At 43.2% G+C, this 27,907-nt stretch overlaps 1 long non-coding RNA gene across 1 annotated transcript; it reads left to right on the top strand.

The window, feature by feature from the left end:
* Window positions 1–636: 636 nt before the first annotated feature.
* LOC124291088 lies at window positions 637–27,584 on the top strand. The gene is made up of 4 exons (XR_006902138.1): window positions 637–646; window positions 8,446–8,456; window positions 15,282–15,291; window positions 27,443–27,584. It is a non-coding gene; the product is annotated as an uncharacterized LOC124291088 (long non-coding RNA).
* The last annotated feature ends 323 nt before the right edge of the window (window positions 27,585–27,907 follow it).

The following is a 27,907-nucleotide window of genomic DNA, read 5'->3' as shown; positions in this document are numbered from 1 at the left end:
CTTAAGTGTGGGCTAGTACAAGCAGTCGCACATTGCACGTCGTCATATGAGCGAAATATTCTCAAGCACGACGTTAAACCCAATTTCACCTCACCTCACCTCACCTCACCCTTGGGTTTTAACTTCTTCATGAAGATTTGGCAGTGAGCCTCATTTACATTGTGTGTGACTTGACCATACATATGACAGACAAAGGATTCCAAAGACCACAACAAGTCAGTAGCTACTTATCAGAAAGTCCATTTTGGAAAAAGCATTCACAAATTCAGGGTGAGATTCGAGAAGCTCAAAAGGGAGAACTTTGCCAAAAGGTAAAAAACTAATTTCCCCCAATTTTTCCCACCCTGACCCCCTTTGGGGGGTCACTGCAGGAAAAATTCCCGCACCCAGCCTGCAAACACCTGGAATTTGAATGTACATATGATAAGCTTTCAAAAAAATATAGTCTTCAAAATTCCCCCAGAGGGGGGGAGGGGCACCTATATCAGCCCATGGACTATAAGGTTTAAGGCTACGAATAGCCCGACATGACTGTTCGGAATAGAACAAGGCTGTTCGGAAGAATCGGCAAGAGTAAAAAATTAAATTTTGACGATGTGGAATATCTATTAGCAAAATAATTGGTAGACAGGATTTACTTGCCTTTGTGCGTGAATATGATTCCCACTGAACAGTTCTTTGTGAATATTACTTATTGCTTCATATAATAAAACACAACAGGAATTAGATGTGTCATGGTCACGTTAGTTATTCGGTAATATACCCGACACCGTTCTACCCAAAATTACGCTTCTATACCAGTTTCCTCACACGTCAACAAGAATGTAGCCATTTTGAAACTACTTGAAAGAACACTAAGGTCGGTTCGGAATAACGTTAAATTTTCACCTGAATTAAGGCTACCTTAGCATAAGGTAGATTTGTGCAACGGGGTGTCAACCTTCGCAAAAGCCTAAGGTTAAAACTTAAGGAGTTAAGGGAATCTTTAAACAAATAGCGCTACGGTTGTTTTGTACAATGCCCCCCAGGTCAGTAATAATACAATTTATTCAATTTTATATTTAATAAATTCATTTAAGTGAATTAATAGGCGGTCAGGCTACTTGGCAAGAGTTGCCTCCCTTTGGCAAGTTACTCGTCAGTTAGCACGTGCATGATAGCTTTAAACGGGCTGTGGCCTTTTCAAAGCTGGCAAGCAGACCGAACAGACGCCTACAGTTCAATGTAGAAGTTTAAAGTCCTATTTTGATGAACCATGTCCGGACGAGGCAAACCTCAACGAAAACGAAAGCAGTCGCAACCTCCGGCCAAGCAGCCGAAACGAACCAGAGGAAAGTCGAGGCGAGAGACGACAGTACATGACAGTGTAGCTGGCGAGCCGAGCGGGGCGAGCGAGGCGTCAGTCACGTGCGACGCAGGAAACCAAACAGGTGAGTTTTCTCTTGAGCAGTCGGGGATATGTATTGACATTGATACAAGTAATGATAACTGCCCTCCCACTACTACAGGTAACAATAATTTCAATACGAGTTTTGAAGCTGGTGATAATCTGTCGGTAGAGTCAGTATTTGACAGCGTTGGTGCGCTTGTCCCTCAGACCATCAAAGAAAAGATCAGAAATGGCGAATATATTGACATCAGCTTATTGGTCAGAAATTCGAACATGGATTAATCACATGGGTCTTTGAAGCTAAATAGCATGGGTCAGATCGAGGTTGTTCGGCAAACAAAGGAAATTGGAAATATCTTTGAGTGGACCTCAGCTTTCTTGATTTTCTCAAGTATTGTATGACCAGAAATTATTGGGAATTTTAGGAATATGTTTAATTGGATTTCTAGTATAAACAACCTTGACCAGCTATCAAGAAGTGCTTGGTTTCTATCAAGAGAGACAATTCCGTTAATCCTTTTTCATTAGTTTGTGAAGAGTTATCCCCCTTTGTTTACTTGCTAGCAGACGACATTTTCAGTGATCCTCAGTATGGATGATTTAGAGAAGAGGAAGTTGATTTTAGAGTATTAAAACAAGGACATCAGATCAGCTAAAGTGATTTCAAGTAGAACAAGCATCCCTTTGTCCACTGTTTATCGTGTTTTGAAAAAATTGCAAATGGATATGGCGATGAGCACTAGCGAGGCGCAGGTAGGCCCAGAAAATTGACTGTCGGTGACAGGAGGCAGCTTGGTATTTTTGTTTCTAAAAACAAACGAAGGAATTTAGAAAACGTAAGGCTGGATATGATTGATAGAGGAACTGTGGCTGTCTGTAAGGAGACAATTAGAACTGAGCTGCATGCAATGCAGGGCTCGATTTAGTGCTTTGTTACTTGCACTGGTGCAACCCAATATTACAAAGTACAACCTAGTTATTTGTCTAACTTGCACCAGGTACAAGTCAATTTTTGAGTGGGTAAACTTCTGAATAAAACATCTACATAATTCAATAGCATATTTCTGATAATACACATTGCATTAAAAACAGTGCACCTGGAATTTGACTGGTGCAACTAGGTTTTTATCTTAGGTTGCACATGGTGCAAGTAGGTTAACATCTAAGTCGAGCCCTGCAATGGGTTGGCAGAAAAGTCGAGGGATTCCATCACAGATCATGAAGCCTGAACAAAAGGAGCGAAGGTTGAACTGGTGCTTACAGCATAGAAATTTTAACTTGGACAATGCTATTTTCTCAGATGAAAGTTCTATGTGGCTGTTTCCTAATACACTGAAATTCTGGACCAAACAAACTGGAAAACCTTTGTATCAGCGCCCAAAGTACAGTCCGAAATTTAACGTGTGGGGTGGCATATCTGTGTTAGGTGCAACGCCCCTCTGTGTATTTGAAGGGAATATGAACAGTGAGCGGAACACAGATATTGTCGAGAGACATTTACTTCCATCTGCTCACGTGATCTAAATCCAGTAGAAAATGTGTGGGACTTATGAAGGAAAGTGTCAATAAGAAAAATCTGACAAATATTGCTGAAATGAAGAAGAGGTGGTCCGATATTAGGACAGCATGGACCACAACTTTCTAACTTCTTTGATCAGTAGTATGCCCCGCCGCATTGAAGCCTGCATTGCTGCCCATGGCTATTTGACAAAATACTAACTGTTCACCTGTCTTTGAATCTGGAGTTATGTTCTGCTAATATTCACATTTAATACGTGAGTAATGAGTGAAAAAATACAATCTTTAAATATTTTTCCTTATCCTGACTCATGCTCTTTTGCTTGTCTTCTTCTTCTTGCGAACATAGTGGAACACTTGTATCTCCTTATTTGAAGCTCCCTTCAAAATAAAATCACTAATTGGTACTCACCACGAGTTGCTCCCCTTTGCTTCCCCTGGCGGGAAAGGTGTCGCCACCCTCTGGCCATGTGCTCCACTCTCTCCTTCTTCGCCCAGTGAGCAGGATGTGAGAGCGCCTTGTGTCTCCTTACACACCATATCCTTTGATAATCTCTTAGTTTTTACCTCTCATAGGTTACTATAGAGGTATAGCTAGTATCCTTTACTATTTGTATTGATTAATTATCGTATTTCTACTGTTTATTCACGTGTATTCGTGATTGTTCAGCTAGCTTTACGTTGATGAAAATCTGTACGATTTGTAGATTACGTTTTTCTGCCTCCGATCCACATGTAATATGCCCTAGTTGTTCTACGCCGTGTGCGTTTAATTCACGTTGCAGTTACTGCATTAATTTATCTCATTCTGCATTTAATAAATATCATCTTTGCGTCTTAAGACGTGCTGCAGATAGATCACGCAAACAAGGGCAAAACATGGCAGAGAGTCCAGATATTCCATCCAGTCAGCTGCTAGCGATCGACCCTCTCCCGTCTGGTGTTCTGCTAGAGACCCCTGCGGCAGAGGAACGTGGGACGCAGTCCGTTACCTCGAAGAAACGACCGGCCTCCCCAGACATCCCGTCATTGCAGACCAAGTCTAAGAGGGCCTCATCGTCGTCTCAACGCAGATTGAGGACACCCAGGGCAGCGCAGACTTCCAAAGGGAAATCTACGAAGACAGCAAGAACTTTCTCAGCCGAGATCGTTCCAGCAGCAGAATTGGGCCTCTACGATGATCAGCCGATAATCATCCCCGACTTACGGCAGAAGAAGCGACCGGTGTCAGCGACTGTGACTTCTGCAGAGATCACCATGCAGCCTGATGCCTCTACACCGACGTCAGACGTCATTGATGTGAACCCCATCGCAGAAAAGACGCCGACGACTTCGTCACAGATCATCCCAGAAGACATGATGCGGCAGATTATGAACATCATGGAGGACCACTACAAACTGCGCAAGCAGGGTCCGAGCCTTCGCGAAGGCTCCAACGTAGACAGCACCCCAGAGGCACCCCCCGTCAACGTAGCAGCCAAGACGATGTCACCTTCGCGAAGGAAGTCCCGCACCACCTTGACGAAGGACCTAGATGTACAGCCTTCGCGAAGGCCTTCGCGAAGGCGGGAGAGATCATCACCATCTTCGATTTCATCTCTAGATATGGACTCAGACCATCAGACATCACGGAAGCCTTCGCGAAGGTCATATCATCGATCCCCCGGACCGGACGCAAATGAAGCTTCGCGAAGGCATTCGCGAAGGACATATGATTCCAGATCTTCATCATCTAGAAGAACATCGAGGGACTGCCGAAGAGCTTCGCGAAGCTATCAACATTCACCTCACAAGTCTCCGAGAAGATCATCCCATAGACGATCTCCACTTCGTTCATCACCAGGTCGATCACCCGTCAGATCTCCACATAGAGCGGCGCACAAGTCAACTAGATCGCCACAAACCTCATCAGATATACAGACAGCTACACGCAGTCCCGAAGAGCATCTACAATTTGTTAATGATGATGGTTTTGAGGATGATGGAGGAATCATATTTTCTGATGCAGAGATACGGTATTGGATGGTCAATAACCTAGATCTCACATCACCATCTAAAAGTGGCAATACAGCGCAGACGTATTTGATGAAGGAAGATGATCCAGATGCAATCACTCTACCCCCGATCGACCCGATTGCGGCAGTGCCACAGAATCTAGATGCAGCTTTCCAGAAAGCTACGAAAGTTCAGATACCACATCTGCCCAACTTTCAAGCCAAGAAGTTCTCCACGCATAACATGGACTCCTTCTACAAGGCCCAGGACATCGATGAGAACTATAAGATCATCAGCGATGTAAAGAACAAGATTTACAAGATGGATGATCGCAAGTTGGCTCATATAGAAACCATGACGAGACGTATGTTCTTTGGGTTAAATAGATCTAGGACGATCAATGAGACTCTTATTACTAGATTCCGGGATTCCACGACGGAAGATGATAGAATGATTTATTCTGCCTTACTTATGCAAAAGAAAGATCAGCAGTTTTTAACGGATCATCTTACATCTGTTTCAGCAGCACTGACCTTAGCTCGTCGTCAAGGCCTCCTCGCCTCCTGTAATTGGGGGGAGAACTTTACAGCCCCACTTTATACAGCCCCGTGGTCGACAACATCCATCTTTGACGGAGAAATCGACAAAGTCGCCAAGGAAGTCTCTAAGGATTCCAGGGAAGTCCTTATGATTAGATCGATGGACACACTAGCCAGCGTCATTCGTCAGACTTCACAAAGATACTCAGGCAGATCTAAGTTCACGGGCCTACAAAGAGCAAGAGACAGGAAGATAGCCAGCTCTAGAGGTAAAGATTCTTTTCGTCGCCCATATGGCAACTATAGAGGAGGATCAGGAAGAGGCAGGACACCCAGAGGTTCCCGCAATTATAGACGCTGAAACACAGGTTCGGAACGACTGGAGTCTTCCACCCCCAGCCGTTCCAGTACAGCCAGCTCAAGTGGGTGGACGCCTCCAACTACACTGGGAAAACTGGGGAATATTGCAAGACCCTTACGTCTCCAACATTCTTCAACACGGATTTCGTATCCCTCTACAGGCCAAGCCTCCGCTGACAATCAAACCCCCCAAGTTCGATTTACAAGCGCAACAACTACCAAAGATAAGAGAGGCTGTTTCATCACTCCTATCCAAACAGGCCATAGAAGTAATAGATCAAGCAAACGTCGAACCAGGTTTCTACTCCCCAGTTTTCCTAGTTCCCAAGAAAAACTCCACGGAGAAATACAGACTCATCTACAACATGAGCTTTTTCAACAAGAACTATCTACGCAAACCACCGAAGTTTCGCATGATACATTTACCTCAGTTACGCCAGATGATTCGTCCTATGGACTACATGGGCAGCATAGATCTACAGGATGCCTACCTGCACATCCCCATTCATCCCGATTCCAGGAAATACCTACGATTTACTCTAGAAGGGCTACATTACCAGTGGAAAGTACTCCCATTCGGAATATCATCAGCCCCCTGGCTATTCACGAGGATAACGAAACCGATTATCAAATTTCTACATCGTCAAGGGCTACGCAGTGCGTTTTACCTCGACGACGGGATACAAGTAGATCAAGATCCACTGCGTCTCAAACTACAGTTAAATTACATCATAAAGCTACTAACACAACTAGGTTGGTTAGTAAACTTACGCAAGTCGGACCTAGTACCATCGCAAGACCTGCAGTTCCTAGGTATTCGATTCATCACAAATCGCAACCGTATTTTGGTACCAGAAGACCGTTGGCTCAAGATACAGCAGACCATTCCACCAGCTCTACTCTCTCCGTTACCACTGCGACAATGGCAGAGCCTACTAGGTCTTCTCACATCAGCCCAAGACATGACTGTCACAGGCAGATTACAGTTACGTCCCCTACAGGTCCTCATCAACGCACATCTCAACGATGTACAACCATTCAGTCTACCGAAACATCTCAGACCGCATCTACTATGGTGGACCAAGAAATCGAATGTCTGCGAAGGGATTTGTTTAGCAGAGCAGGAATACAAAACCCATCTGTATGTAGACGCGTCACTCCAAGGTTGGGGAGCTCATCTCACCAACCACACGATATCAGGGTTATGGAATCAGCAAGAATGCAAACTCCATATAAACAGTCTAGAAATGAAAGCTGTAATCAACGCCATTCTACATTGGAGCACATTTCTACAAAATGCGCGCCTAATGATCCATACAGACAATTCGACAGTGGCGTTCTACATAAACAAGCAAGGCTCAACGAGATCGATGAACCTTTTGAACCTAAGCTTTCAACTGTTCGATTTAATACAAGATCTAAATCTACATGTCAGAGCAGTGCACATTCCCGGAGCCAGAAATATACTAGCAGACGCTCTCTCTCGGCCTCATCTACCATCACCGACAGAGTGGATGATCAACAGGGAAATTTTTGCACAGATAATCAAGCAATTAGGAGCGCCGCTAATAGACCTATTCGCCACGCGATTCAACAATCAGCTACCGACATTCGTGTCACCAGTCCCAGACCCCCAAGCTTGGGCAACGGACGCTCTAAGTCTATCATGGGAAGGCCTCAATGCGTACGCGTTTCCGCCGCCAGCAATAATACCTCAAGTATTACAGAAAATCAGACAAACACAGAGCCTACAACTCACTTTGGTCGCGCCCTACTGGCCGGCCAGAACGTGGTTTCCCATACTAATTCAAGAAATCGGTCAACCAACACTGGAGCTACCCAAGCGCGCAAACCTGTTAATTCATCCTCACACCAAACAAGTGCACGGAAACCCAGCAATGTTCCAACTACACGTATGGACTGTATACAAATGTGTTTAAACAAGAGAGGATATTCTGCCAGGGCGGCAAAAGCAGTCACGCTTGCCTTACGTTACTCAACTCGTAACTTGTACGACGACAAGTGGCACAGTTTCGAAAATTATGCAACAAAGAAAGGGTTTACAGCAAGAGAGGCTTCACAACCTCAAGTGGCAGACTATTTGTGTTACCTACGCCAAAACAAACATTTAAAAGGTTCAACGATATCAACATATCTTGCCGCGCTTAGTTCTGTAATCACCATGAGAACGGGTGTCAAATTGACAAGATCTCCAGAGTTACTGGCCTTACTACGAGCTTTCCGATTGGAGGACCAAAAGCGGAAGTTCCACGCCCCAGCTTGGGATCTGAATGTAGTGTTACAACACCTCACGAGTGAGGTCTATGAACCTTTGGAATCGACAAACTTTGAATTTCTCTCACAGAAAACACTGTTTCTGCTATCGCTAGCCACAGCAGCAAGAATGTCTGAAATTCACGCTCTGGATTACGAGAGGATACAGTTTGATGACAATCATAACACAGCGCACCTCGGATTAAGATGGGATTTCATCGCAAAAAATCAACTGCCAGGTCAACCAGACAGATTATTCCACATCCCGGCGCTATCCTCTATTCTCGGATCACAAGATACACAAGACCTATCACTGTGTCCGGTAAGAGCGCTCAAAGTTTATTTACGACGATCCAAAACAAGGAGAAGATTTCTCAAACGTTTATTCATCCCCTTATCGCCTACGAATCAAACAGAAGTGTCACGGACCACAATATCTATTTGGATAAGGACTGTCATTCTCCGTGCCTACAAGGCAGCAGGCTTGGACCCACCAACAGCATCAAATCCACATGAGATCAGGGCACTGGCCTCTACCCTCGCCCTACACGGTAACTGTTCCTTGAACACGATTATGGAAGGATGCTATTGGAAATCTAACATGGTATTTGCTAATCACTACCTGAGAGACATCACTACAGAAGATGTCTCTGGCATTCACCATTTCGGACCACTGGTCCTCGCTCAGCAACTGACAGTCCCTCGTAGGCGTTAAAATATTATCCTCACAAGATTAATATGTATTTTATACATACTCATCTAGCTTATAACTCTACGGAGTTTTAGGGCTATGTATATATGTTCAGCTTAAGTATTCAACCTTAAGCATATACTTTGGTATAGTCAATTTCAGTGCCTCTATCAGAGTCACCTATATATATATATATAATTTATATGTATTGTTCAATATATTCATAATGTAATTCCCCTTTAATGGCTTTATATAACCTATGGTTTTCTTTATACAGGAAACATCCTAAATCTAAGCCTTCATGAAAGTTCCCGTAGGGATATTACAGATATTACAGTATATCTATACAAAATCACTAATTATAAATCCAAAGTATTCTGTTACCCACCTCCGTTCCGTAGGATGCTACAAGCAAAAGAGCATGAGTCAGGATAAGGAAAAATATGTAATTTTTAGAGTAAAATTGATATTTTATACTTATCCTGACTCATGAGGTTAGCCCTCCCATCCTCCCCACATAACACTTTGGATTTCCCTGTAAATTCAAGTGTTGGGCTCGCTAAATCAGGAGAGAGTGGAGCACATGGCCAGAGGGTGGCGACACCTTTCCCGCCAGGGGAAGCAAAGGGGAGCAACTCGTGGTGAGTACCAATTAGTGATTTTATTTTGAAGGGAGCTTCAAATAAGGAGATACAAGTGTTCCACTATGTTCGCAAGAAGAAGAAGACAAGCAAAAGAGCATGAGTCAGGATAAGTATAAAATATCAATTTTACTCTAAAAATTACATATTTTTGGGGAAATATCAACAATGAACTTTGGTTATTATAATATGTAAGCTGCAATTCCCGGAAAGGAAATTTCAACAAGGGAAGCATGTTTTCCAGGGGTCTTAAAAATCAACTGGCATGAAAATGTCCGGCTATTGTTGGGATTACAATGAGCCAGGAAAGGTTTGTACAAAGAGGGATTGTAAATATCCTCATGTGTGTTATTCCTGTGGGGGAAATCATCCAATAACCCGTTGCTCATCTGCTGACATGCTACAAAACAAAGTCATTTCAGAGACCTCCAGTTAACGGCACCCTCCCCAATCAACGTAACTAGATTATTTAGTGAACTGGCAAACTACCCTGAACGTGTGGACGCTCATCTCTCAGTTCTGGCAGAGGGTTTCACGAAGGGTTTCAGTCTACAATATCAAAGGTATACTGTAAAAAAGATTTGGTTCCCCCATAGTAAAAGTTCCATTGGAACTTTTCATTCCAACATTTGTTCCTGTAATAGTGCATGGGGAACAATTATTTCGTTCCGCACACACAGAATTTATTCCGGGTAAAGAGGAACTTCCACACACATCATAAAGTGTCTAAAAGAGGGTTTTGTTTGTCGGGGTGGTCTTAAAATTGGGTCGTTGGGGGAACGGAAAGGAAAAAAAGATTTTCCTACGGTATTTGTTCCATATGGAACAAATCATGTGGCTATCAAGAAGCAATTATCATGTGTGAAAGTTCCTTAATTTTTTTTAGGAAAATACATTGTAGATTCCCCAGAATCCGAACTGATGATTCTAAATGAATCTTGTGTTAAAAAGAGTTCAGTTATTATGTAACCAAGTTACCTTCATTAATCAGGTTACAGTCAGTAGCCAGGTTAAAGTCGAAATGTAACCAAGTTACAGTCAGTAGCCAGGTTACAGTCAATATGTAACTAAGTTACAGTCAGTCAGTCGCCAGGTTAGTGAACATGTTACCAAGTTGAAGTTAGTAGACATCCTGGATGTTGACAAGTTGGATGAGTCCATTTTGCATTCAATACTGACTGGAATAGGTTAGGCCTACGGTATTTGTTCCTGTTCGATGGAATATTTGCCGTATGTGCGGAATTTTTATTCGTGTTATCCATTCTCAATTTCACGGCATTTATTCCGAACCGGAACATTTACTACTCGGAACTAAATCATGTTTACAATACTGTGTGCCAGGGAGTCTGTAAATTTGTTGTCAGCTAGAGATCCCAAATTTGAAAATATTATTCAACAGAAATTGGATAAAGAGATACGTTTAAAAAGATGACAGGATGTCAGGGCCATTTGACTACCACCTTTTAAAGATTTGATTGTTTCGCCCATTGGCATAATCCCTAAGAAAGCTGTTGGGGAGTTCAGACTAATTCATCATTTATCTCATCCTGAGGGTGAATCAGTAAATGACTATATTGACCCACTCATCTGTTCAGTGCAGTATTCATCAATAGATGTTGCAATCTCTATGATTCAAGGACTAGGGCCTGGGTGCTACATGGCAAAATCAGAATATGGATTCTCCTTCAGTACCAGGTCACATGAGAGACCACATGAGATTGCGCATGCTCAATCGGGTTTCAGTGCAAATGTGAACTCGGGTAGAAGTCGAAGCCTTTGTTGATCAGCTCTTCAATTCTTGGAATTTGTGTGCTCTTGTGTTTTGTGACTTTCTTGGACATTTGGATTTGTTTACTTGGAACTTTGGGCACGGTTTCCATTCACACTCGGCGTATGTAAGTCCCATTTTGTCAAGTTTTTCTGTCCTCTTACCTTTTCCCCCATGGCTTCACCAACTCGGGGTACGCCATCTTGGCAAAATTACAAGATGAATTGTTGGGTCAGTCTTCGTCTGCCCGAAAGCGGGAGTCGAGACAAGAACTGTTATCATCAGACCCAAAAGTGAACAATGGGGAAGAAATTGTTTCAGAGGAAACAACCCCGAGTGTTGAATGTAATAACATTGATGAAGAGAAATCTGGTGACAGTATCTCTATTGGCTGTCCAAAAGGGACCAGTGGTCATTTTGACAAACTTTCAACAAGTGTAAGTGCGGACAAAGGTGCCGAGTTTTTCACACAGGCACTTCATATAATGGAGAAAAATCAAATGGCAGTTATAAAGAAAGTTCTTGACAAAGTCACAGAACTGGAAAATCATATCCTTTACGAGCCAGAGGGCTCGCAGTGCGACGGGTCTATTTATAGAGCTGACGACAGCGTTTCACAGCAATGCCTCTCAGAGGCAAGCGAGCCAATAGCTGGACCTGGCCTCAGACCACAGTTACCCCCCTTAACTTTTACCATGACCCGGAAGTAAACTATGAGAATATAGTGCCTTGTTTAAATGGGCTGTTCTGCTTGTGCTAATTTTTTCAGGGTGACTTGTGATAGCTTAAATGAAAGGTAAGACATTGCACTTTATTGCAAATTTTTTTGGGTCCACAATCTACTCATGGTATTGACACCAGCCTTCCTTGATTTGACCCCAAGTTCAAGGCTGTCTAGTGTGTTTCGGCTCGTAACTTCCGGTGACCATTGTTTACAGTGGATACAGCAAAATTGACATGGTCGACCCAGGCTCATATTTTGCCGATTAAGTGACAAGTGGCAGGTTGGTCAGCATGCAACAGGAGAACAGCCTACGACCGATATTAATTATGGTACACTGGCATGTCACTGTAGATAGCAAAGAAGGAAAATAATTGTGGTCTGAGGCCTGATATGGTGAAGGTAGTGCAAGTGTTTAATTTGCTATATGTCTGTTATTTTTCAAAATATTCACTTGAAACTTTGCATATTTACTGACAGGAACATTTCAAATATGTATACATGTGTTTTCAACTGAAAATATATTTTTTTACATTTTTTATGAATTTATTTCAATTTTCTGATTGCATATTGTTTTAGTGAGTGAGCGGACGCATCATATTTAGTCATATTGGTTCCATTATGGTGAATGTATGTATCACTACGCCGCACGTGCCTTTTAGATGCATGTGATACCTAAAATGGCTAATATTCAAGCCTTTTTCAAAAGATATAGAGCCAAGTTTGTGAAGAATTCAGTCCTCAGTGAAGAAAATGGCGTATGTCATATGTGGACTGGAGCATGCAAGCACAGTGGGTATGGGGTATTGAGGTATTTTTGCCCCATAGCCTACCAGTGGCGTACTACTCATGCTCACAGGCTGAGTTTCATAGTACTCAGGGAAAGCTTTGACATAGGTGATTACGACATCAGCCATTTGTGCCACAACAGTAAATGCACCTATGTCGAACACCTGTCTGCTGAGCCACACAGCATAAATGCAGACAGAGTGGCCTGTGTAAACAGGGGTGTGTGTAAAGGCCATGCACCTTTCCCAGATTTCCTTTTGGCATTGAAGTTATAGGAGAACAGAAAAACAAAGGCAAAGTATATGAAAAATACTATATCATATAATATAGTAAAATTTTATTCAAATTTCCTGATTTTCACCACAGTCACAGTTGGTTGTGACATAGCATTTATTCACAACACATAGCTTTAGAGACATTATGATGTATTTAAACTTATAGTTACACAGTATCTGTCTTTAGCAAGTAATTAGCACATACAGTTCTGCAGCATCACTGCACAGTTTCAATATTTTGAATAAGAATGTTCATGGTTTTTGCTGAAACACGGTACAGGGTCTAACTGACCCTTTCTGTAGTCCCCACTCTGCTTGTCAGTCTGTTTAGACTTCAAATGTTCACAGATCTTGCTTCCATGCTGTGTAAGTTTCCTTTTCACAACACTGAGGCTTTTCTGATAGTCTTTGTGATAGGTAGCCTCCTTGTCCATTTGTTCAAGTGACCGCACAGCTCGGCTTGAAAGTTTCACCCCAGAATGGTCGCACTTGTCGATTGCTGATGTCCCAGGGCCATTGTTGAGCCTGTCGGACATTGTCGGAACTGTCCTTGAGCCAAGTGGGTGGGGTCAGCTAGCCTTTGCACCTTCCACATTGGGTCCAACACTTTGAGAGCTTTGTCTACTCCATCTGCAGACTTCGAATCCCCATCGGTTGTGGCATACTTTATGAGTACACCCTGTAGTGCGAGCTGATTACCAATGTCCTCTCCCATTTTGAACTCAGAGAATGGAGTGAAGGCCGACATGTTCGCAGTACAGTCTGGGTGCCCCCCTGGACATTTCACATCCATGCCTTTTCCTTTCAGCCAGGCACCAGTCCAGCAGAGCTTATTCTGGAATGACGCACCGGTGATGAACTTCTTGTCAGTAACAGTTTCGCAGGCGATGCCGATTGCTTGTGATGCATTCTGCCCTGGCTTCTTCCTGCTTGCTATTGTTGTCGAGTTGTATCGGCCATCCATAGCAATGTTCATCTCACATGGCTCAGTACCCCTCTTTCGATTAACTTCCTTCACTAACTCCACCTTTTCTGCCACATCCTTAGTGTTAAGTTCAGTTACAGCCTTAGCCACCTTGTTGGAGGTCCTCTGCATACTGCTCCTGCATGGGGGTGGAATGTCCATGTTGGCCATCAGTAACCTTGCTCTCGTATTTCCTATAGGTGTGTCCTGTAGACCCAAGGCAAGTCCCACGTTGGGTGCTGCTGGGTTTGGCCCAGGTTTACCCGTCTCGATTTCTTTGTATAACTTCATTTCAGTTGCTACAAAGTCACATGTGACACATTTCAGTGTTATTTTCCAGCATGCTCCCATTTTCTCTCCTTGGCTATCTGCAGCTGAGGGTCGTCACAGTCACTGGATGTTGACCGATGCAGTCATGAGAGCTGTGTTCCATGCTTCAGCCACCTTTTCATTGTCGACTAGTCGCATACCCTCCAAGTCATCTTTGCTTGACTCTTGTTTCAGGTCATGCTTGCTGGTTGAAGTGGGACGCAGCAGCCTCACTGAAGTAGAGATGCCATCGCAGTCAGGTGTTGACAGCCCAGTGCCATCCAGCCTTGACTTGGTGACCAGGGAGAAGTCTTCTGCACTCAACCTAGTGACTGTCCTGGGTATCTGGGGTGGAGAGGCACTTTCCGACTCTTCCGATTCAAGGGTGAGACCTTTGTTCCAGGGAGTATGGCCTTTGCTGAACTGTGACTTGATTCTCTTGCGGTCGCCTTTCATCGTGATTGTGTCGAATAGAACTAATGAGCTCTGAGCACAGCATCTACCTATATATCCCATCTCTGTGTGTTGTCACTGGCACTGACAAGCAGGTATATGTATTAGAAAATGTATTGGAAACTCAAGACATACACATGTCTTGTGCCACTGGTGTAACTCGCAGTTGAGCCATACACACCTACTGACACTTTGTCGCGTATTGGTCAGGTGTCAGGTGAGAGTGGTTACGCTTGGTGACTCGCTGCACTTGATTGGCTGTACACAGCTACTTGAGCAGCCAATCAATTTAACGAGGGAAGATAGGGCTTTCTAATGAATAAAAATTTAACAGTTTCAATTTTCATTTTTGTTGAAAAATATGAACTTTAATGGAAGTATTTTAGTATAAAATGCATGTATGTATATAAAAATATAATTTTTTTGGAAAAAAATGCTTTAATGGACTGAAACCAGTGTCCTTTGATAGCACATGCAATAACAAAAGAGGAACACTTGATGTTTTTGTCAATTTCCACCTGGTTATGGAGTTATAAACAAATTAGAATTGTGTTTGAAATTAATTCATGCCCAAAATTAACACTCAAATGCCAGATGAGGTGAGGTGAAATTGGGTTTTACGTCGTGCTTGAGTATATTTCGCTCATATGACGACGTGCATGCGTGTGTATGTGTATATGCGGCTGCTTGTACTAGTCCAGACTTAAGCTGGTTTTATAGTGCTAGCCCACTGAGATACCATGCTGCAGTGAAGCATGAATACCCCACTCAGACACATTATACTGACTCCGAGCCGACCAGTCCTTGTCGTACCCATGAATGCCGAGCGCCAGGCAGGGACCAACAAGTACCATATTTTAACGTCTTTTGGTATGACGTGGTCGGGGAACTCAAATGCCAGAGATACAGCATGGAGGAAAAGGAGTATAAGTCAAGTTGGGGCTTTCAAATTTTCTGTGAGCCTTACATAGTGTCTGGGCTTAGTATTGATGAAGTTTTATTTAATTTGCAGACTTTTTGGTGTCCTGATAGGCCTCAGACCACAGTTACCCCCCCTTAACTTTTACCATGACCCGGAAGTAAAATATGAGAATATAGTGCCTTGTTTAAATGGGCTGTTCTGCTTGTGCTAATTTTTTCAGGGTGACTTGTGATAGCTTAAATGAAAGGTAAGACATTGTACTTTATTGCAAAATTTTTTGGGTCCACAATCTACTCATGGTATTGACACCAGCCTTCCTTGATTTGACCCCAAGTTCAAAGCTGTCTAGTGTGTTTCGGCTCGTAACTTCCGGTGACCATTGTTTACAGTGGATACAGCAAAATTCGAACTAACCTGTAGAGGTTTCAGATTCTTTGAATATATTCCTCCTTGGGGTACTTATAAGCATTTAAATGTCCATTTAAATTGCCTACGACAGTTGTAACAATATTTGAATAAAAATATTTACAAAACAAAAACTATGTTTTGTCTTGTGAGACCACCCTTACAGGGCCCTCCGGCCCCCTACAGCCAAGAGCAGGTAACTCTAGACCGTAACCTCGCACCTCACTTTCCATGCTGAACGACGTCAGACAGAATGTGGGAGGTGGGCGGCGGCGTACTACTAAGGAGGAATATATTCAAAGAATCTGAAACCTCTACAGGTTAGTTCGATTCTTTTATATATTCCTCCTTGGGGTACTTATAAGCATAAGACAGACTCCTAAAGACGGAGCTAAGGAGCGGCATTCTGTCTGCAGAAAACACCCCCGACAAGAAGTGGAATTTCCCAAGCTAAATATAGCAGAAAAAGCACACTGACCCGGTCACGTGTCCACCATAGCCAATCAGGCGGGGGCATGAGCCAGGGTCAGGGTCGAACATATGTAAATTGCCCAGCGAAACCTCGCTAATGCAAACTAACGAGACACACCCTCCCTCCCTCCCGTAATCTACTCGGAAGCGAAGATAAGGGTCCCGCAATAAGCCACCAGAAACGAAATGCCTTAATATATACATATATTTAGCCAAGTTTCCAAGGCCAGTTAAGTCTAGAGCAGAATGCAAAAGACATGGGAATAAAAACCATCACCACATAAATCCCGTCACCAAGGGAATATGTAAACAAGATTTTTAAAACCCAACACCAGTGTTAAAAAATTTGGCATAGAATGGTTCACATAATAAAATCCTCGAAAGCTCAATCGGCTAGAGAGGTGGAACCATGCCCACTGGAGAGAACTGACTGACCCAACCGAGCACGCTCACTGGAGAGTCTGTCAAGTTGGTAATGACGGATGAACGTACTCGGACGGCTCCAAATAGCCGCGGAGCAGATCTCCTCAATGGGCAGGGCTGCAGCGTAAGCTTTCGATGTAGCAACTGCCCTAACCGAATGAGCTTTCAACCATACAGGCGGGATACGCCCTGTTTGAGTATAGCTCATATGTATGGCAGAGACAAGCCACCGAGAAATGGTTGGCTTGGTCGCCGGAAGACCAGCCTGAACCCCGCCGTAACAACAAAACAATTGGTTACCCTTACGGGTACCCCTTGTTCGTTTGATATAAGCCTTAAGTGTCTTACGGACATCTAAAGGCGTGAGCACGTCGTAGAGAGGTACCGGACAGGGAAGGCTGAGTGAAAGCTGGGAGCTCAATAGGCGCCGTCACATGGAAGGGACTATCCTTAGGACGGTAAGTATCAGGCAGCCGTATGCAAACTCTGTCTTTGTGAAAAACAGTAAGCGCGCGGGATCGGCCGACATTGCGTGAATATCGCCAACCCGCCTGCCTGAAGTCACCGCCACAAGAAACGCCGTCTTCCACGTCAACAGCTGGAGTGAAAGAGCCGACAGATTGTGAAACAGTGGACCGGACAGCCAATCAAGAACGATTGACATGTCCCACGGGGGACTAATCCGCCGGACAACCGGACGGATTCTGTCCACGCCTGCTAAAAAGCGCTGCACAAGAGGGTGCTGCCCCAAGAGAGCACCGTCAACAGGAATATGGAACGCAGAAATAGCCATAGAATATCCTCGAACAGTTGAAGCCGCTAGACCGGCGTCCAACCGAGACTGGAGGAATTCTAAAACAGAGACTAAATCTGTAGAAAAGGGATCAAGAATCCCCCTGTTGACACACCAGAGCGAATAACAGGCCCATCTATCCTCATATTGAACTTTTGTCGAATCCCTCCGCGAAGCCAGAATTGTGTCTGCAACTGGTGCAGGAATTCCGCTCGCACGGAGGCGATCCCTGACAGCGGCCAAGCCACCAACTGGCCAACCGACGCATTGGGCGACTGGAGAAACTGTAACACAGTCCTCTGGACTTTGACGATGAGAAGCTAATCGTCAAGGTACGGGTGACAACACCTGCCCTGAGACCTAGCTAACTGAGCTGGGATTAGCATAAGTTTGGTGAACACCCTTGGCGCCGTGGAGATGCCGAAGGGGAGCACATGAAACTGGTAGCACGTCCCGTCGAAGGAGAACCGGAGGTACTTCTTGAACTCGGGGTGCATTGGAACATGGAGGTATGCATCTTTGAGATCGATTGACGTAAGCCAATCCCCTGTCTCGACGGAGGAGATCACTGACCTGAGTGTCTCCATCCTGAAAGACGGCATCTCCAGTAACTGGTTCAACCCTCTGAGATTCAGAATGGGTCTGAACCCTCCGTCCTTTTTGGTCACTAGGACGTAGGTGGAATAAAACCCCTCTCCTTGCTGACCCAAAGGAACCACCTCGATGGCTGCCTTGTTCAGTAAGGACTGAACTTCGGCACGGAGCGCGGTCCGCCTTGTCGCGGGAGGTCGGCACAGGCGTGTGCCGAACCCCGGAGAAGGAGGGAGGATCTCGCCTCCACTGTGGCAAGTGGCCATCCCTGAGCGTGGACAGGACCCAGGGATTTGAGTTGGCTGCTTCCCACTCCCGGAGGAATAGGGACAACTTGCCGTCGACAGGGACGTGTGGCATGAGGCAGTGCACCCCCCACAGTCGGCAAGTCTCCGCAAGTATTAGTTTTCTCCAACGAAGCCTCCTTGGAACCCTTAGCTCTTTTGGGAGCCGGCTCCGTATGGGAAGCGGCTCCCGTAGACCCCTTTTTTTGTGTGAACGCTTGGACGGGGTATCCTGAGCCCAGATATCACCCCCTGCCCGAAGCAGGTTGCTGTAAAACAGCCGGTCCACCCGTCATGCCTTAATAGTTTGAGGCGTGAAAATGGCACACGCCGGACACCCCTCTTCCTCATGATCAGTTTGGATGAGGCAACGTAAACACACCTCGTGCGTGTCCCTGACGGGAATGGCAGCGAGGCACGAAGTACAGGATTTAAACTGCAACAAGTAAAAAACCTGTGCAGCAATCAACCCCATACACACATACATATATGAAAAAACATGCATGGGCGACACAATTAATGCGACAACGTAGCATACAGTTGACAATAACCATAATACGCACTGCAACATATCTAACAATTACGACTTTTAGCGTAAGATAGAAAATGCTAGCAGCGGAAACGCCCTACATGTAACAACATATAAATAAAAAGTACTATAACCACCTGTAACATTGAAAAACCACACGGGAAACCAATGAACAGGGGGGCTAGCGAAGGGACCTGTCCGCCATCTTGACACGCACCGGGCGAGCCGACCGCGACAGGTACCAAGTTACAACTAGAAATTATGAATGAAAAAGTTCAGAACAAGCCTCCAAATCGCCCATGCAGGGAAAAAAGAGAACCATACATACAGTTGCTGTTTCTGACACACTCATAATTTTGCGCAGGGAAAAGAAACCTTCTCGAATGGACCCACATCTTGCCGGTAAACGACAGCATGGAAAGTGAGGTACGAGGTTACGGTCTAGAGTTACCTGCTCTTGGCTGTAGGGGCCGGAGGGCCCTGTAAGGGTGGTCTCACAAGACAAAACATAGTTTTGTTTTGTAAATATTTTATTCAAATATTGTTACAACTGTCGTAGGCAATTTAAATGGACATTTAAATGCTTATAGGAACCCCAAGGAGGAATATATAAAAAAGAATGACATGGTCGACCCAGGCTCATATTTTGCCGATTAAGTGACAAGTGGCAGGTTGGTCAGCATGCAACAGGAGAACAGCCTACGACCGATGTTAATTATGGTGCACTGGCATGTCACTGTAGATAGCAAAGAAGGAAAATAATTGTGGTCTGAGGCCACCTAGCACCGCTCAGCGGCCCTCCGAGCAGCAAGCAGCTGGAGTTAGCTCCCCTGCTCATCAAAACAATATGGCGGCCCCCAGTCAACCCTCTAAGCCGGTGTGTGATCTGGGAAAAATTGCCAGTGTATTCAAAGTTTCCGAACAAACAGGGCCACGGATCGAAACAGAATTGGCAGATTTAGTGGAGGGTCTGCTTAGCACAAAGCTTGATGAGAAGCAAAAGGCAGAAATCTTCGAAAAACACGCCCGCCCTGAAAACTGTCCCAAGTTACAACCACCCCGTGTACACAGCGAGATATGGCGTATCATGGAATCAGACAGTAAGTTACGAGATATCAGAGCGCAAAAAGTGCAGAACTCCATATGCAAGGGGTTAGTTCCAATTGTGAAGGTGGTGGACACTTTGTGCAATAAGGAAACATTTTATGTGTCCTACCTTGTGACACAGCTAGTAGATGGCATTGCCTTGATTGCCTCAGCTAATCTAGACCTCAGTTTGAAGAGGAGGGACGCAATTAGAGGGGACATACGCCCTGAATTTAAACAACTTTGTGCCTACACCAACCCAATCACAGAATATCTCTTCGGGGATAATTTATCTGAACAGATAAAAGAACTGACTGACACCAATAAGTTGGTGACCAAGGTACATAATGTGACATCTCATCATTTTCATCCCTATCAAAGAGGTGGCCAAAGTAGACCGCCTGTCTTCAGAGGTACAAGAGGTGGCTCACAGAGAGGAAGGGGTCGTTTTTTAGGAAACGGCGGCCCACAGTTCAGTCACCCATACAGCCGCAGACCTCAAAGAGCTGGGAAAAGGACAAAATTTCTGTAGAAAGAGTGAGTTTTTATGATACTATACAGAGTCTTCCAGTATGTGGTAGGATATCATATCATCTCGAGGCTTGGAAAACTTTAACATCTGACCCTTATATCCATCAAATTGTTAAAGGCTACCACATTGAATTTGCTGACTTTCCTTCTCAGTCTTCATTTAGGGAAACTAAACTGGGAGGTAAACAGGCACTGTATCTAGACAATGAAGTATCAACAATGTTAAAAAAGGGTGTATTAGAAAAAGCTACCCCTTCTACCAATCAGTACATCAGCACTGTTTTCTTAGTTCCTAAACCAGATGAATCGTTTAGAGTGATTCTCAACTTGAAATCACTAAATCAATCAGTGCAGAAGTGCCATTTTAAAATGGAACATTTACATTCAGCAATGCGACTTATGACACCTAATTGTTTTATGGGGTCAATAGACCTTAAAGAGGTATACTACTCTATTAGCATTGCTGAGGCAGATAGGTGTTTTCTTAGGTTCATCTGGAGAGGTGAGATGTATCAGTACACATGTATGCCATTTGGCTTGACATCTGCACCTCGGGTATTTACGAAGTTGCTGAAATCAGTGCATAGTACTTTGAGGAAACAAGGTTTTCTCTCAGTTGCTTACATAGATGACTCGTATTTACAAGGACAATCCCAACTGGAATGTCAAACCAACATTAATGTCACAAGAGATATGTTGGAAAATTTAGGATTTGTGATTAACTGTGAAAAGTCAGTGCTTGTACCTTCCCAGTCCATAGTGTTTCTGGGATTTGTGCTCGATTCAACGGCCATGACAATCTCTCTTACACAGTCAAAAGTGACAAAGTTCAAGGAGAAATATTCTTGTATTGTTGTAAAACAAAGTGTTACAATCCGTGATATTGCGGAACTAACTGGAATCATGGCTGCTTATGCAATTGCAATCCCCTTTGCCTTGTTGTTCACGAAACAACTTGAAATTGAGAAAAATTTGGCATTAAACAATGCCAAGGGTGACTTTGATGCTATGATGCAAATTTCTGATATTTGTAGAAAAGACCTGAAGTGGTGGAATGACAATATTGAGGGCAGTTCTGTCCCTATTTCACGTGATATGCCCACCCAGGTTCTGACTACCGATGCATCCTTGCAGGGATGGGGTGCTGTGCTGTATGAAGGGAATGTGAAAACAGGAGGTGCGTGGGCAGCTCATGATTGTGTTTTGTCGGACCACATTAATTACCTGGAACTGAAAGCTGTGTTATTTGGGCTCCAATCATTCGCCCTAGTGTTACGAGGAAATCATGTGAGAATAAGGGTTGACAATTCAACTACAGTGCCTTACATTAATCACTTTGGGGGTACCAAATCTCAGAACTGTCATACTATGGCAAAAGAAATCTGGTTATTTGCAATGAACAATAACATGTGGTTATCTGCTTCACACTTGCCTGGCTGTAAGAACATTGACGCTGATAGAGAGAGTAGAACTTTCCACGATGAGACTGAGTGGATGCTGGGCAAGACATTATTTACTAAAACAACCAATCACTACTTTGTTCCCACAATAGACTTATTTGCATCCCGTCTTAATGCACAAGTACCTTGTTACATTGCTTGGCGTCCAGATCCAGATGCCTTCTTAGTTGACGCCTTTATGTGGGACTGGTCTCCATGTAAATTCTATGCTTTTCCCCCATTCAGCATCCTGGAACAAGTGATCCAGAAGATTCGGTCAGACAAGGCAGAAGGACTGGTAATCCTACCCAACTGGCCAAATCAGAGTTGGTACCCAGTGGCAATGAAAATGTGTCTCTCCGCTCCAAGGTCTCTTCCCAGAAGAAAGACAACTCAGTGTTACCCTACAAGCCAGCAGCTGTTCACCCCCTGTCTGCCAAAATGCAACTTCTAGTGTGCCATTTGTCGGGGAGAGTCTTCAAGACCTTGGTCTCTCCGAATGATCTATTTCAATTATTATGAGTTCTTGGCGCACAGGTACTCGCAGTCAGTATAAGACCTACCTCATTCAGTGGGAACAATTCTGTATTAATTCTGGGTTAAATCCACTTGAAGCAGACCCTGTACCTGTGATTGGTTTCCTGACCCAGTTGTATGACAGGGGCTGTGGATACAGTGTAATAAATACCGCAAGAAGTGCCCTATCTAGTGTCTTATGCCTACCCTCAGGTACTCCTATAGGACAACATGTGCTGGTTAAAAGGTTTATAAGAGGTGTTTTTAACTCTAGACCAGCACTCCCCAAGTATCAACAGGCCTGGGATGTGAGTGTAGTGCTAGATTTTCTTAAGAAGAAGGAGATGAACAATTTATTATCACTCAGGGACTTAACAGTGAAATTGACAATGTTTTTGGCATTGGTCACTGGACAGAGATCCCAGACTCTTAAGTGTTTGAGTATAGATAATATGATCAAGAGTGGAGAGAAGGTAACTTTCAAGATAACGGATTTGCTAAAACAGTCTAGACCAGGCTGTCACTTGAAACCTATTGAGTTGCAAAGATTTGATGTTGAAAGCCTATGTGTAGTTTCTTGCTTAGATGTGTATATAGATAGGACTGTAGACCTTAGGTCATCTCCTCAGCTGTTGATAAGTTTTACTAAACCATACAAAGCTGTAGGAACAGAGACTATATCCCGGTGGCTTAAGACCGTTTTGAGAGAAGCCGGTGTAGATGTGTCTATATTCTCAGGACATAGCACCAGATCAGCCTCTACAAGTGCAGCTTCAAGTGCAGGTGTACCCATGCATCAGATTATGGAAGCAGCCGGCTGGTCATCTACCTGTGTTTTTGCAAGGTTTTATGAAAAACCTGTCTTGTCAAACTGCTTATTTGGTAATGCCATTTTATCACATGGATCATCAGTATAAGTAATGGAAGTGTTAAGTCAGATTGAGTTTGAGTGGTTATGTCTTTGACAATTGCTTTCTTACAAATAGCATAGCAGTGTTGTAGCATTTCCATAATGTGTTACACTTGTCTTGTGATGTTCAGTGATCAATATATCAGGTATGGCTATGCCTTTCACATTGTTTTCTTCCAACTAGCATAAAATTGGGAGCTTTTCCATTATTCATTAGTTGTGGTTATTATGCTTAATAACTGAGATTTGAGATATCAGGTATATCTGATTGTAAGCCCATTATATGACATGAGAGAAGGGTACTATTGCCTGTACAATAATATTGCTTTCTTAACAATCTTGTGTGATACCTGATGATGGAACATGTTATAAATTTGAAAACTAGTTAGAATAAATATGTTTGATGACACCTTGTTTTATGGTGGTTTTGTTAGGTACTGTGAACTAACTTTAAAATCTCATGTGGTCTCTCATGTGACCTGGTACTGGAGGAGAATTTGAAAATTAAACGAGACTTACCTGTAAGGTGAAGTTTGATATAAATTCTCCGAGGTACCAGGGCACGAGTGAGATCACATGCCACTCCTTCCCACCCTCTTTTCTGTAGGGTATCCATTAGTTCACAGTACAGGCTTTAAAGACTGAAACCCGATTGCGCATGCGCAATCTCATGTGATCTCACTTGTGCCCTGGTACCTGGGAGAATTTATATCAAACTTCACCTTACAGGTAAGTCTCGTTTAATTTTCAAATTTTATCTCCCGATAATTTCAAGCTGCTGGGAATTGAATTCAAAGACAAATATGTGGATAAAGTTTTACTAATGGGGTGCAGCATCAGCAAAGTTTCTACAATGGGATGTCAAAAAGCAATTATCTCAGTGAGTGTCAAGGAGATCTCATTCATTATTTGGATCATTTCTTCTTTGGAGGCCATCCTTCTGACAAAACAGAGTGCCAAGTGGTTTTGAGAACATTTCTTCAAGTTTGCTCTGATTTATGTGTTCCAGTTGCAGAAGATAAAACTATCCATCCTTGCACAAGTATTGAATTTCTAAGATTCAAACTGGATTCTGTCAAACAGCAACTACAGATTACAGAGGACAAAATTGCTGATGCCAGATTTAAAATTCAACTTATTCTTAGTAAAAAGAAAGTTGCAAGGAAACAGTTGGAAAGTCTAGTCGGCTTATTAACCTTCTTCTTACATGCTATTCCAATCTGTCGAGCCTTTCTCCGCAGAACAATTGATGCTGTATGGAGTGTAAGAAAATCCCACCACAAGATTAGAGTGACCACAGCACTTAAAGAGGATCTGGTAGTATGGTAATCCTTCTTACAGAATCACAATGGCATTTCATTCTTTATGGATAGATTCTGGACAACTAATACAATGCTTCAGTTGTATACAGACAGTGCAGGGGCATTTGTAAAGGATTTGGGTTGTACTTTGACCGAAGATGGGCGTACAGGTGTTGGCCGCAATCGTGGCACAAACCCAATTTAACATGAAACATCACCCTCCTTGAATTCTTACCTATTTTTGTTGCAGTTAACATTTGGGTTTAAATATCTTAAAAGGGAAGAAAATTATCCTTAACTCTGACAACAAAGCAGTTGTCACAATTTTGAACAGACAATCTTCCAGATGTAATTATGTAATGCATTACCTTCGGAAATTTGTGCTGAAATGTCTGCAAATTAATATCCTTGTAAACGGTCAATACATTTTGAGGCAAGCTCGTAAAATGTTAGGGAAATATTGCTGTGCTTTCGACCCTGAGGGTTTGCTTTCCAAGTCCGGCCGCCGTCTTACAGCGACATGTCGGTGTGACCAAACCTGCAGAGGTGAAATGAACTGTGAGTAGGCTAAGGACATGGTTGGTTTGTGGCATCACTAAGTGCAGTACCCTTGGTTGTCACAATTGCTATTGCTATATGATTTGTGCTTCACTTGGTGCAGTACCCCTTGGTTGTCACAATCATTGCTGCTTGATTCCTATATTTGATTTGTGGCATCACTTGGTGCAGTACACCTCGGGTGCCACAATTATTGCTGATTGATTCTCTAACGATATGTGCAACAACCCTGTCATGAGAGACCTGAACTGCCATTACCTTAAGGGTTGGCGTTCAAAAGCTTCTGTCGATTTCCGCCTCTGTAACATTAAGTTGCGCCCATTAATGCCATCAGAGGTATTTTGTTATATTTTATTTGTGTGCCAGAAATATCACTTAATTACTGGTCCCGCAGAAAGTGTGACAATGTGTAACCTTGACGTTAGTGTTTGATGAGTGACAAGTAAACTCTCGTCAGAAACAACTGTGTTTTGGTCGTCTCTCGACATGGCACATGGGAATCCCTTATCAAAACATATCTGAAAAATTTCATATTAGATATTGAGTAAAATTATTATAATTGCACAGATGCAGGGGGTTATACAGTAGTTCCAGCCAGTCAACGCCATTTGCATATTTATCAGATCGAAGCGCCACCTTCATCAGATATATTTATTACATGGATAACACTATTCGCTGTGCGCTTACGCATTACATCATAAATATCCCATGAATGAATGGATATTGCTTAACACCGCATCAGCAATTTTCCAGCTATTCGCTACAAAAAACAAAAACAGTTACTATGAATTTCTTTTATCGGTGGCATTTAGAAGCTGGTATGAGGAAGAGGAACACGTTTTTATGGATGGATAACTTATTTGTTGCAATAGATGCGACGTTTCGTGTAGATCCTAACACCGATATCAAACATAAAAAGGGGTTCCTCTTCAGTTCTATGAATACCATCATGTGCACTGTTACGGTTAAATAATTGCCGTGACAAAAGGCAAAATATAACACAGACAAGTCTAAAATATTCAATAATATATTGGGCAAACAATAAGCAAGCTACAATGAATACAGATTTCTAATTTAAGTCACAGATCTAAAGTTATGGGTCACATATATAAAATATTAACTCACCAGAGTCTTGGTAATCACAGTGAGATCAAATATTGTAAATGGAGCTTGTTTGCAGATGAAAGCAGTCAGGCACTAAGTGTCAGGGTCAGACGATGGTGATGTGACGAAGGGCGAAGCCGGGGCAAACAACGATGGGCAACTCCAGTGACATCGAAAGTCCAATGTAATTCCGTGTGTCAGTGCTTGCGTGTCGCACAATACAACAGCCAGCCATTATATATACTGACACAGATTCTCGAACTTTCCAGCCAAGCATGGCTGTATCATTAACCACTAAGATCTTTCTCGAAGCGTGTTGAACATACGACATGACGATGTCAACACATAAACATTCGCCCAAGGGAGGTAACTCTGGAGCGCTATCATAAAGGCGTGCTGCTACAATACTGTTGCCACTGAACATATATGACTCGAAATGTGACCCACAACCAACACTCAAAACTTTAAACATTGTGACTCATAATTATTATCACCTAACCAATGTTATTACAAATTACAAAATACACACTCTCGTAAAAGCACATAAAACACAATCGTTTTATCAATTAAGACCATATAAAACATTAGTCATATATCACAGAAAATGTAAGAACTGACTATTTTTGCAGAAAGTTATATCTTGTCATAAAGTTAATTTCTTTCAAATGTGATATAACGATATGGCTTTGAACTTGGGTAAAAACCTGTTTTAAAGAAACATTTTAATATGTGGCAATACAGTTTCCACAGCCCCATTCAGAAACATCATACTGACTCGGATTCAACTAGTGACTAGCGCCAGGCAAGGTATTTAACATCAAGAACCTCTTTGGTATTACTCTGTCACGAAAACAGCATTGGAACACCGACCCGATGCCTTTAGGTATATCAGGTGAGGGGAAATTGAAATTAACGTCCTGCTTGAGAATATTTCGCTCATATGACGACGTGCATGCGTGTGTATGTGTACGTGTATGTGCGGCTGCTTGTACTAGCCCAGACGGAAGCTGGTTTTATAGTGCTAGCCCACTGAGATACCATGCCGCAGTGAAGCATGAATACCCAACTGATACACATACTGAGTTGAGTATATATACTGACTCCGAGCCGACCAGTCCTTGTTGTACCCATTAATGCCGAGCGCCAGGCCTTTTGGTATATCAGTTAAAGGCAAAATGGTATCGTCGGAAGCACTCGCAATTTCAGTACGAAACACACAACATTTGGTGCTAAACTCAAACTTCAGATTCACCTTTTCAGAGAATTATTGTTATCTTTCATACAACACTGTGTTCTTACACCCAGTCTTACCTTTGGGATAATTCACTGACATCATAAAAAAAATATTGACGATTGT

This window comes from Haliotis rubra, unplaced genomic scaffold (assembly GCF_003918875.1).
Source record: "Haliotis rubra isolate DU_JTF1 unplaced genomic scaffold, ASM391887v1 Scf480, whole genome shotgun sequence".
In the NCBI taxonomy this organism is placed as follows: Eukaryota; Metazoa; Mollusca; class Gastropoda; order Lepetellida; family Haliotidae; genus Haliotis; species Haliotis rubra.
Note: the sequence above shows the minus strand (reverse complement) of the source record. Positions and strands in the feature narration are given on the sequence as shown.